At 31.3% G+C, this 9,847-nt stretch overlaps 1 long non-coding RNA gene across 9 annotated transcripts; it reads right to left on the reverse strand.

Moving 5' to 3' along the window:
- Positions 1–2,423: 2,423 nt before the first annotated feature.
- Positions 2,424–9,599, reverse strand: LOC114392779. 9 transcript variants are annotated; one of them, XR_003662394.1, is made up of 6 exons: positions 9,227–9,599; positions 8,958–9,132; positions 8,151–8,224; positions 5,276–7,433; positions 2,941–2,998; positions 2,425–2,799 (listed from the first exon to the last, which is right to left on the reverse strand). It is a non-coding gene; the product is annotated as an uncharacterized LOC114392779 (long non-coding RNA). The 9 variants fall into 9 exon arrangements; XR_003662392.1 differs by having other exon boundaries at positions 2,424–2,799; positions 5,276–8,224; positions 9,020–9,132; XR_003662391.1 differs by having other exon boundaries at positions 2,424–2,799; positions 5,276–6,456; positions 7,336–9,132.
- Between the last annotated feature and the right edge of the window lie 248 nt (positions 9,600–9,847).

Consider the following 9,847-nt stretch of genomic DNA (forward strand, 5'->3'; position numbering starts at 1 on the left):
TTCTTTCAGAATTATCATGGCATTAGTAGCCCATTATGACTTGGAGCTACATCAGATGGATGTGAAAACTGCCTTTCTAAATGGAGATTTAGAGGAGAATGTTTATATGGACCAACCAATGAGGTTCTCAGTTGAGGGAAAGGAACACATAGTATGCAAACTAAAGAAATCAATATATAGTCTTAAAGTAAGCTTCCTGCCAATGGTATTTGAGGTTTAATGATGTCATTGTTTCCTTTAGATTTAAGGCAAATATTGTTTATCAGTGTATGTATCTGAAGGTCAGTGGGAGTAAGGTTATTTTTCTAATTCTGTATATTGATGATATCTTGCTTGCAGCTAACGATCTTGGTCTTCTTCATGAGACTAAGAAATTTCTCTCTAGAAACTTTGAAGTGAAAGATATGGGTGAGGTAAGCTATGTGATACGGATAGAAATATTCCATAATAGATCACAAGGATTGTTAGGCTTATCTCAGAAAGTATATATCAATAAAGTACTAGAGAGATTCAAGATGGAAAGGTGTTTAACATCGCCTATTCTAATTTAGAAATGAGACAGAGTTAGTCTCGCACACAATGTCCTAGAAATGATATGGAACGAAAACAAGTGAAAGTAATTTTGTATGCATCAGTTGTTGTTGCATCTGAGAGATGAATTTGTAGTATGTTTTGAGGCTACAATTAAGGCTAATTGGCTACAGAACTTTATTTCAGGGCTTGGAATTGTCAACAGTATTGCTAGGCCGCTGAAAATGTATTGTGATAACTCCGCAACAATATTTTTTGTAAGAACGACAAGTACTCTAAGGGTGCTAAACATATGAAATTGAGGTACTTTGTCACGAAGGAAGAAGTTCAGAAACAAAGAGTGTCAATAAAACATATTAGCACAAACCTTATGATAGTTGACTCTTTGAATAAGAGATTATTGCCCAAGACATTATAGAACATGTTGAAAGTATGGGCATTATTGTTATTGATGATCATTAAGTGTAATTTACCTTATGTAATTTTGCTGACACTCTGAGCTCAATTATGATATGTTTTTTATTACCTGTTCTCTATGTTTGCATGCATGTTTGTGTTAGAGTTATGTTAACAGGTTTTGTCTTGAATGAAAGACATTATGTTGGACCAATTATGTACTCCTAACTAATGATCATATTAAGGAGAAAACTAATTTGTAGTACATGGAAGGGACTATGTCGATTAGATGGTGTACAACTGCCATGACTCGAATTGGTTCCTGTTCTTAATCATGATATTATGATGTACCCAATGTATAAAATAATTTAGTCAATTTTTAATGGGCATTATGTTAGTTAATCTATTTATTTAGTTAGTCCATAATGTTTATTAATGTCACATGAGCCAAGTGGGAGAATGTTAGAATTAATGTCTCATGTGAGAGATATGTGACTTATGTAAGGACTAATAAATAAATAATTAACGATTAAGGACTAAATTGTAATTGGGCTTAATAGGAGAAGTTTATAGAGCTAACTACTACTTGATGGAAGTAGTGGTTATAAAAGGGGCTTAATACCCACTAACGTGAAATAAGGTTCCCTTCCCGACCAGAAAAGTGTTCTCTCTCATTCATAGCCATCATGAACGAAGAGAAGCAGAAACGAAAGGCCTAAGGAAGTGAAATCTTATTTCTCTTCTTTTTCAAGGAAATCAAAGTGTACCGGAGAGAAGTTCCTATGAAAAAAGGTACAAGTCTTCCTATGGAGAAAGGTACACATCATTATCTATTGTTGTTTATTAATTGTTTGTGAGAATCATAGGTTTCAAATCTTGTTGTTTTCTATCATTGATAGTCTAGGAAACCCCTAAAGAAATTTTACACATTGTATATAAAAAATACAAAATAATAAATTATTCTTATTCAATTTTTCTAATTTTATTGAATATATTTATGTATTAAAATTTAATGTTTTCTCTTATGATATCATATTATAAACAATGATAAATATATTAATTAGAGAATATTCCAAAAAATGGTTTACCCAAATGAATCCTTTCATATCTTTAGCCTCTAATTTTTATTCATAAAAGGTAATAAATAAATTAAGAGGTCAATCAAAATGATTGAAAGAATCATTAAAAAAACTGAATAAAAATTCAAATCAAATTTAAATAAAAACGCTATATTTTATTCACTTTGTATAAAATGTGATTTTTCAAAAAAAAAATTAAATTAATCCTATCATATTCTTAGCCGCTAAGTTTTATTTATGTTAGGTAAAACATAAATTATAAGATTGAAAATGAATAAAAAATATTAAAAACATAATTAAAATTGAAATCATCTTCAAAGAAAAACAAAAAAAATATTCATTTAAGTAAAATAACTTTTCAGAGAAATATTTAATTCAAAGTAATCCTTCCTAAATTGATATTAAAATTAAATCTATTCCCTAAAAAAACATATTAGGGCGTGGGTGAATCTGATTAGAGAAGATTGGTGTGGTGCCTATAAAATGGTCCTTCCAAATCCAATTTTTTTCACACTTGGCAATTGAAGAATTAACTAGTATCAATTTTTCACACTTGAAAAATTGTTACAAACTCTATTTTTTACACTTTGCAGTATTATTATATATTATTATCTATAATATGGTCACTCTTTCACCGAGGTTGGTCTCAGTCGTTTTTCCCTCAAAAATTAATTCTCTGCTAACAAAATTTCCTTCAGTAGGATGCTCAAATCCAAAATCCATAATAGCACAAAGCAACTCCGACTTTAGTAGAAAGTCTCTGAATCCCATACTGTGAATCCCAACATAGCCCCTACCAAAAATAAAAGAAAAAAAAACATTCAAAATCAGAATATCACAAAAACCAACATCATTCAATTTCCTGATATTATAAAAAAAAATAATAATCAAACAAGTGTACTACTAGAAACAATATCTATCTAGCTCGCTTCACCATTGACTTGATCTAGAAGGTCCTCGTTGTATGCTTCGTTCTTCGTTTCTCCCATTATCTACAAATCACCACAACACATTAATCCAAATTAAACAATGCTTTACAGAAATAGTAATGATAATAATAATAATTAAAAAAACAAAAGCTAAGGATTAGGCAAATAAACATAGTGGGAGTTTTAGGGTTTTGAATATGAAGTGGGTACCTAGTCGTAGAAGAGTTCAAGGGGGGCAAATGGAAGGACTAGTAGGGTTTTTGCAAAGGAAATTTTGTTAGTAAAGAATCAATATTGGAGGGAAAAGGGACTGAGAGAGATGAGCCTAATTGAAAGAGTGGGCATATTATATATAATAGTATACAATAATTCTATGATAGTGCGAAAAATATATTTTGATAACAATTTTTCAAGTGTGTTGGAAAATTAGATAATAGTATAGTACTTCAATTGCCAAGTACGAAAAATGTTGGTGTTGGAAAAACCATTTGATAGGCACTAATGGTCTTCTCTAATCAGATCCATCAATGCCCGAATTTTTTTTAGGATTTGATTAATGTGAATATCAATTTAGGAAAGGATTATTTTCAATAAAAAAATATGTTTGAAAAGTCATATTTTACATAAAATGAATAAAAATATATTTTTTCTTTGAATTATATTTGAATTTTAATTAGTTTTTTTTAATATTTTTAATTCATTTTGATCTTTTAAAATATTTTATACCTAAAATAAAAATAACTTACAGGCTAAGAATATAAAATATTTTCAATAAAATAATTATGTTTGAAAAGTCAAATTTTACTTAAAATGAATAAAAAAAAATAATGTTTCTTTAAATAGTGGTTTGGATTTTCTTCTACTTTGACCTAGTGAGAAATGTGATACTTGCTACTATCCTAGAACCCTACACTTGGCACCAATGTTTTGAAAACTAGGAACCGATGTGGTTACCAGACCGAACACTAAAAAATCGGAATTGATCTGGTCCTATTAATTTTTTTAAAAAATTTAACCTATAATATTTGTAAGATAAATTAAAATATATACATTCAAATATATCATATAAGTATCAATTATTTTTTTCAATTATTATTAATTTTAGTCTTATAAAAGACATAATTAAGTCATTTATATTAATAGATCCTACTTTTTTTTTATAATTTTATATTATTTTATTACTTAGAATATTATAATATTAAAAACGGTAAAACCGATTCAACTACCGTTAGACCATTGAACCTTGAATCAGTGTCTTCACCGATTCTATTTTAAACATATTGCTTAGCACCTAGGCTCAACAACACAAAGAATGCATTGATTATAGTTGTGCTAAGATTGTCGTTTGCACTATCTGTTTGCACCCAACCTAAGTTTGGAGTTTGGAGGATGCATCATCTTCCTTGCTTTTGTCTCGAAGGACATGTTACAACAAATCTCCTAGAGATCCAAACGTATGTTATGTATGTACCATGACAACATCTAAGGGACACCCTACTTCTCTAATAAAAGAAAAAATATATTTTTATTCATTTTAGGTAAATTTTTACTTTGCAAACATATTATATTTTGTTGAGAACAATCATTTCCTAAATTGATATTCACACTACTAGAAAATAGACTTTTTACATTGGTTATCGACGCCTTTCTACATCGGTTATCACGCGTAGTTGTAACCAGGTGTCGTTGAAAGACAACGACGGTTGAGCGACCGATGTTGAATTCTAGCATTCTACATCGGTTATTAGGACAACCGATGTAAAAATCTGTCAATTTTAAGGCTTAGAATGCCATATTTCTACATCGGTTGTCCTGAAAACCAATGTAGAATGCTAGAATTCTACATCGATCGTTCTAACAACCGATGTAGAATGCTAGATATTCTACATCAGTCGTTCTAACAACCGATGTAGAAGTATTAATTTTTTTTTAATTTTTTTGCTTTTTGGAAGCAACAATTATAATGGCATAAAAATTGGTGGCATAGTCATTTCATTAAAAAGATATTTCTATAAACTAACTAATAATTACTAAACTAAATTGTTCATACAAAGAAAGAACAAAAGAATAAAATTAATCAAATTTAAACACCAATACTATATAAGTTTAGCAGAAAAACGTCTAAAAGTGCTGCTCACTAAAATTATATACACTAAAAGAAAATATTCAAAATTATTTAAAATTATCAAATTGAGCATGAAAGTTATATCAATTAAGTTTATACAACCGAGTAGTTTCAAGTTGAATTCTCTCCTACAAGATAATATATAAATCTTCATATTTGAACTATTTTATAGAAATCCATTGGTTAAAAATTTTCCTTATATAATTGTATATTACCTAATATTTTTTTCGTTGAAACACATGGTCATGGGGCACAGACTTTTCAATCATTTCTGATCGGAGTCACCATATCCATAGTCAAAAGGGAACCTCCAGCTTACAAAAATAAAGTACCTGGCCAAAATGAATTGAAATAAATCATGTGCGTTAGACCTCGTTATATATAAGCCGTGTTATAATCTCCTAATAGCCAACTTATTCTCATTCTTAATATCCACTATAGAATCTTTAATAGTATTTAAATTAAATTCATAGACTTATTTGTACGTAGTGTTTTTTTTTTATATTAATCAATTAATTATTGGAGATAAAATAGGAAAATAAAAGTTAACTAAGTAAATAATCTATTAACTTTTAAGCACATGTAGTTCTTCCATATAACATTTTTTAAAATTATATATTGTTAGCAATTAATTATTAAGAAGATATTTTCAACCTTTAAAATTATATAACAGAAATTTTATTTATATAATTTCTTTGTGTACAAGAATGGCGTGATAAAATAGTTGATGTGATGAAAATAGATAAAGAAATAACATTGCATGGGTGAATGTTAGATATGGCTAGCTTTATGCATGGATGGAGAAAGAAATTTCTGAGTAACATGAAAGAGGTCTATTTTTTATACCTCGTTCATGTTATTCAGCCAATTCGAAATACCATTGATGTTTGATAACACGGTTCATGCTTATATGAAAAGAGAAAATAATTATCAGGGTATCAATTCATGTTAGTAATCAGAACACATTAAAGAAGCACTTGTTGACTTTGGCATGTCCAAAAGTTTATTTAGCGCATCATTCATTTAAAATCAAGGAATCATAAAGAAAAAAGTTGTTTTCAAGTTTGTTATGCTCAATCAGAAGATGAAGTTAGGAATCATCTTTTAAAATCGATCGAGGTCCTTCTCCGCAAATTCCGTCACGACTGATTTAAAAGGAAGAAGAAAAAAAAAGACATAGATGAAAAAGGAAAAGGGAATGAAATTTAAAGTATATGATAGGGTTGATCCAGCCACATTAAAATCTAATTTTAAAGAACTTGGTACCATCAGGATCAGGCCATCAACATACCAATCAATACATGTTAGATCTTAGAAACATATGTTCAATTTCTCTTTCTGGGGTTTTGAGAAAGTAAATCTGAGTTCCCACTTCCCAATCCTCGTCAGCCCGTCCCTAAAAAAATGAAAATGAAATAGGAAAAAAATATTTGCTGTATATGAATTAAGTGGCAGCCAACTCAGACTAGGCATAGATGTAATGAACGACACAATCTTCATGATTTAATAATGAGGACATGAGGATGCCATATCACTTTCGAGTCTATATATTCTGCCAATTGTGATAACTTCTTATCATCCATCAAAACCTAAAGAACAAATCTCAGCCAATTCTAAACTTTTTGTTTGGTGTTACAGCCATTGGAATCGCTTGCAAAAAACAAATTGGCTTTTAAAAGTAAGGTATCATCAGAAAAAAAAAGGGTTAAGATGTGTTTGATTTGTGTTAAATTTGAACGTAGAGCTTTTTGTTGCGTTGCACCGATGCGCTGCTATAAAGGCTTAAAACATTACTTCATTGGACTGCAATTGAGGAAGATGACGGCAGGACTTGAAGCTGGTCTTTGATAAGAATTGTAACAACCGAAGAAAAGAAAAGTAAAGGGAAAAACACAATAAAAAGAAAAGTATATATATTGTTATTATGACTTTTTTATTGTCAGTTATATATATATATAATTTTTTTTTTGTTATTATAGTGGTGCATCTTCCACACACCACCAGCAGCTAAGCCAAGTGTTATTCCAATTATGATGTCCTTAACCACACTCGGACCTTTCAAGGTAGCATGGGCAATCCTAGGACCAGCCATTTAAGCTAGTCAATTCTACAAAAGTTACAAAACATTGTGCTATAAACATTTTGAACTCATCCTATGACTTCAGTTTTAAGAAAAAGATCTAACCACAAAAAGTAAAATAAAGCCACAAAAAATTCAAATGAAGGAAAAGAAAACAAGCTAACAAGAAAAAATATTAGTAGGAATGAAACGTACCTTTCATGCGGACCAAGAAAACAAGCTCACAAGAAAAAATATTAGCAGGAATGGTGTGATGACCACTATTTCAAGCATAAATTTTCAAAGCTCACTTCCTTCAAAGAATACATCAGTTATCAATCTCATATTCTGATTATAGAGTGTAATTAAAGGAAGAGGAACATACACTTATAATGCGATAAATTACGTAGAAATAGAAAGTAACTAACATGAAGTACAGGATATGATCATGTCAAAGGAGCTCTACTAATAATGAAATGGATTAGTCCAAGCTGTGACACAAGATATCCTAAACAAGTATTTTTCAAAAACCAGTTACACCCAGGTCCAAGGTCAAAAAGAAGCCTTACAGAGAATGGTCTATTAGTTAATAGATTTTGATACCATGACTACCCATCAAATAATTGGACTGAAAGATTCTCAAGAAAGGAACACAATGATTGTCACAAACCATGTAACAGGAATTACATTCGACACTGATAACTAATAATCATGGTCATTTTAACCCAAACAGCAGAAAAGGAAAAGTTATGCTTCAAAACTATTCCTAGTTTATTATATGATGAAAGCTCAACCCAACATCCTGAATCTATTTCTCAATTAGTTAACTTAAACCAAATTGCATATGAAAATCCAAATCATGGAACCTTGAGTCATGAAGAATATTTCAAAGTCAGCAGAATTGTAAGTGTTTTGGGGAACATTGATGAGGAAACTTGGCCTGGTTGTCACAATATAAAATTCCTAAAAAGATCTGAACAGTTTTATATTGAGTAATTTTAAAACATTACAATGGCAGGGGAATTTTTTACCTGAAACTCCCGTATTTTAAAAGTTGGGCTGAGAATTGCACACATAGTCCACCTAGGCTCCTTTTTAAAGAACTCTGTCAAAAAATTTTTAATAATAATAATAATAATAGTAGTAGGTAAAACACGAGCCTTTGCAACAGCAATTACACAAGCAGTCCTAAGTTTATTTTCACACGAATCTTGTCTGCCAAACCTATATTGGAGGCCAAAAATTATAAGATATGATAGTAGTAGAAATTGCATCCATGGATATTGCATTGTCTCTCACTTCAAGACCTGAGGGTGCATCACCAATTTATTTGTTAAAAAGATTTTTTAATACATACTATGAGGAAGGTGAAACAGTTAATCAATACATACTATGAGGAAGACCTAAAGGAAAGCTTCTACCAGTTTGAGATAGCCAAGAGGTTGGAGAAACAGCAGAACACCTCTGATATAGATTGGGAAATTATCTTCTACTAGTATCGACAATTAACACAACAGTATTATCAAGAGGCTAAATGGTGCACAAATTTAGAAAGCAAAATCAAATAGACTAAAGCTTTTTAAATGATTTTGAAAAACCCAAATTCGCCAATTAAACTCAGATAAGAACCTCAAATGAAAAACTGCTAGTTGCCTAAGAAAAATACCAAAGCATGGGTCCTAATTAAACAAACAGATAGACTAAGTGTATTAGTTTTTTCTTCTTCTTAATTTTAGCAGTTCACTCACAATTCACAAAGCTTATTCGAAAGCGGGAAGAGAAAAAAGAAAATCCATAAAAAAACTAAACCCAAGCCGAGAAGCAAAGAAGCAACTCACGGTTTGCGAATAATTTTGAAAAGGAGAGTATTAGAGGCCAGGAGAGGTGCAACAGAGAGTACCCGGTGAAAGCGCTCGACAACTTTTGAAAGTCAGACACGACGTCATTCTCGCCGCCACCACCGTGCTGTGCAGCAGCAACATCGACTGCGTGCATCTCAGCTCCTGCGAAATCCTACAACAAACCAACGACAACAATGACAAATCGATAATTCTAAGGCTTGTTTGCGATTAGGAGCAAAAACGAACATTGTAGGACGAAGGGAAACCTGGTCAATAAGGATTGGTGAATAGGAGAAAAGGAGGAAGTTGTTTTGGAGAATGAAGAAGCGCGAATGTTGAATTTGATGGCTGATTTTATAGATGAAATTGATGTTCGTTGCGCAATTCTGCTGCATGCGAAAGCCATTGATGATGGGATCAAATTGGAAGAGGAACCAAAACAAGGCAAGGAAGTGTTTAGGGTTTTGCTTTTGGTATAGATCTGAGAAGATGATGGTTTGTTTCTAGGGACAGAGAAGAGAAAGAGGCAGAGAGAGTGAACCACCTCACTCAGTGCCGCAACGAAGAAGCGCGACCAGTGCGCTACCCGAGAGAGAGAAAGTGAAAATATCAAGGAGAAAGAGTAACAGCTGTATGATAAGAGAGAGAAAACAAAAAAAGGGTAAAAATACAAAGGCGGGTTTCAAAGACCGACTTTGTACATTATTCAATTACGGCAGTTTTCTAAATAACCGTCCTTAAACTCATAATTTATTACAATATTGCCACTGAATACTTTTCAAAAACGGTCTTTGGCCAACCGTCGTAGTTGAGTTGTCGCAATAAACACTTTTTGTAGTAGTGTCACATAAATCAAATCCTAAAAAAATAGGGCATTGATTTACTAA

This window comes from Glycine soja, chromosome 17, assembly GCF_004193775.1.
Source record: "Glycine soja cultivar W05 chromosome 17, ASM419377v2, whole genome shotgun sequence".
Classification (NCBI taxonomy): Eukaryota; Viridiplantae; Streptophyta; class Magnoliopsida; order Fabales; family Fabaceae; genus Glycine; species Glycine soja.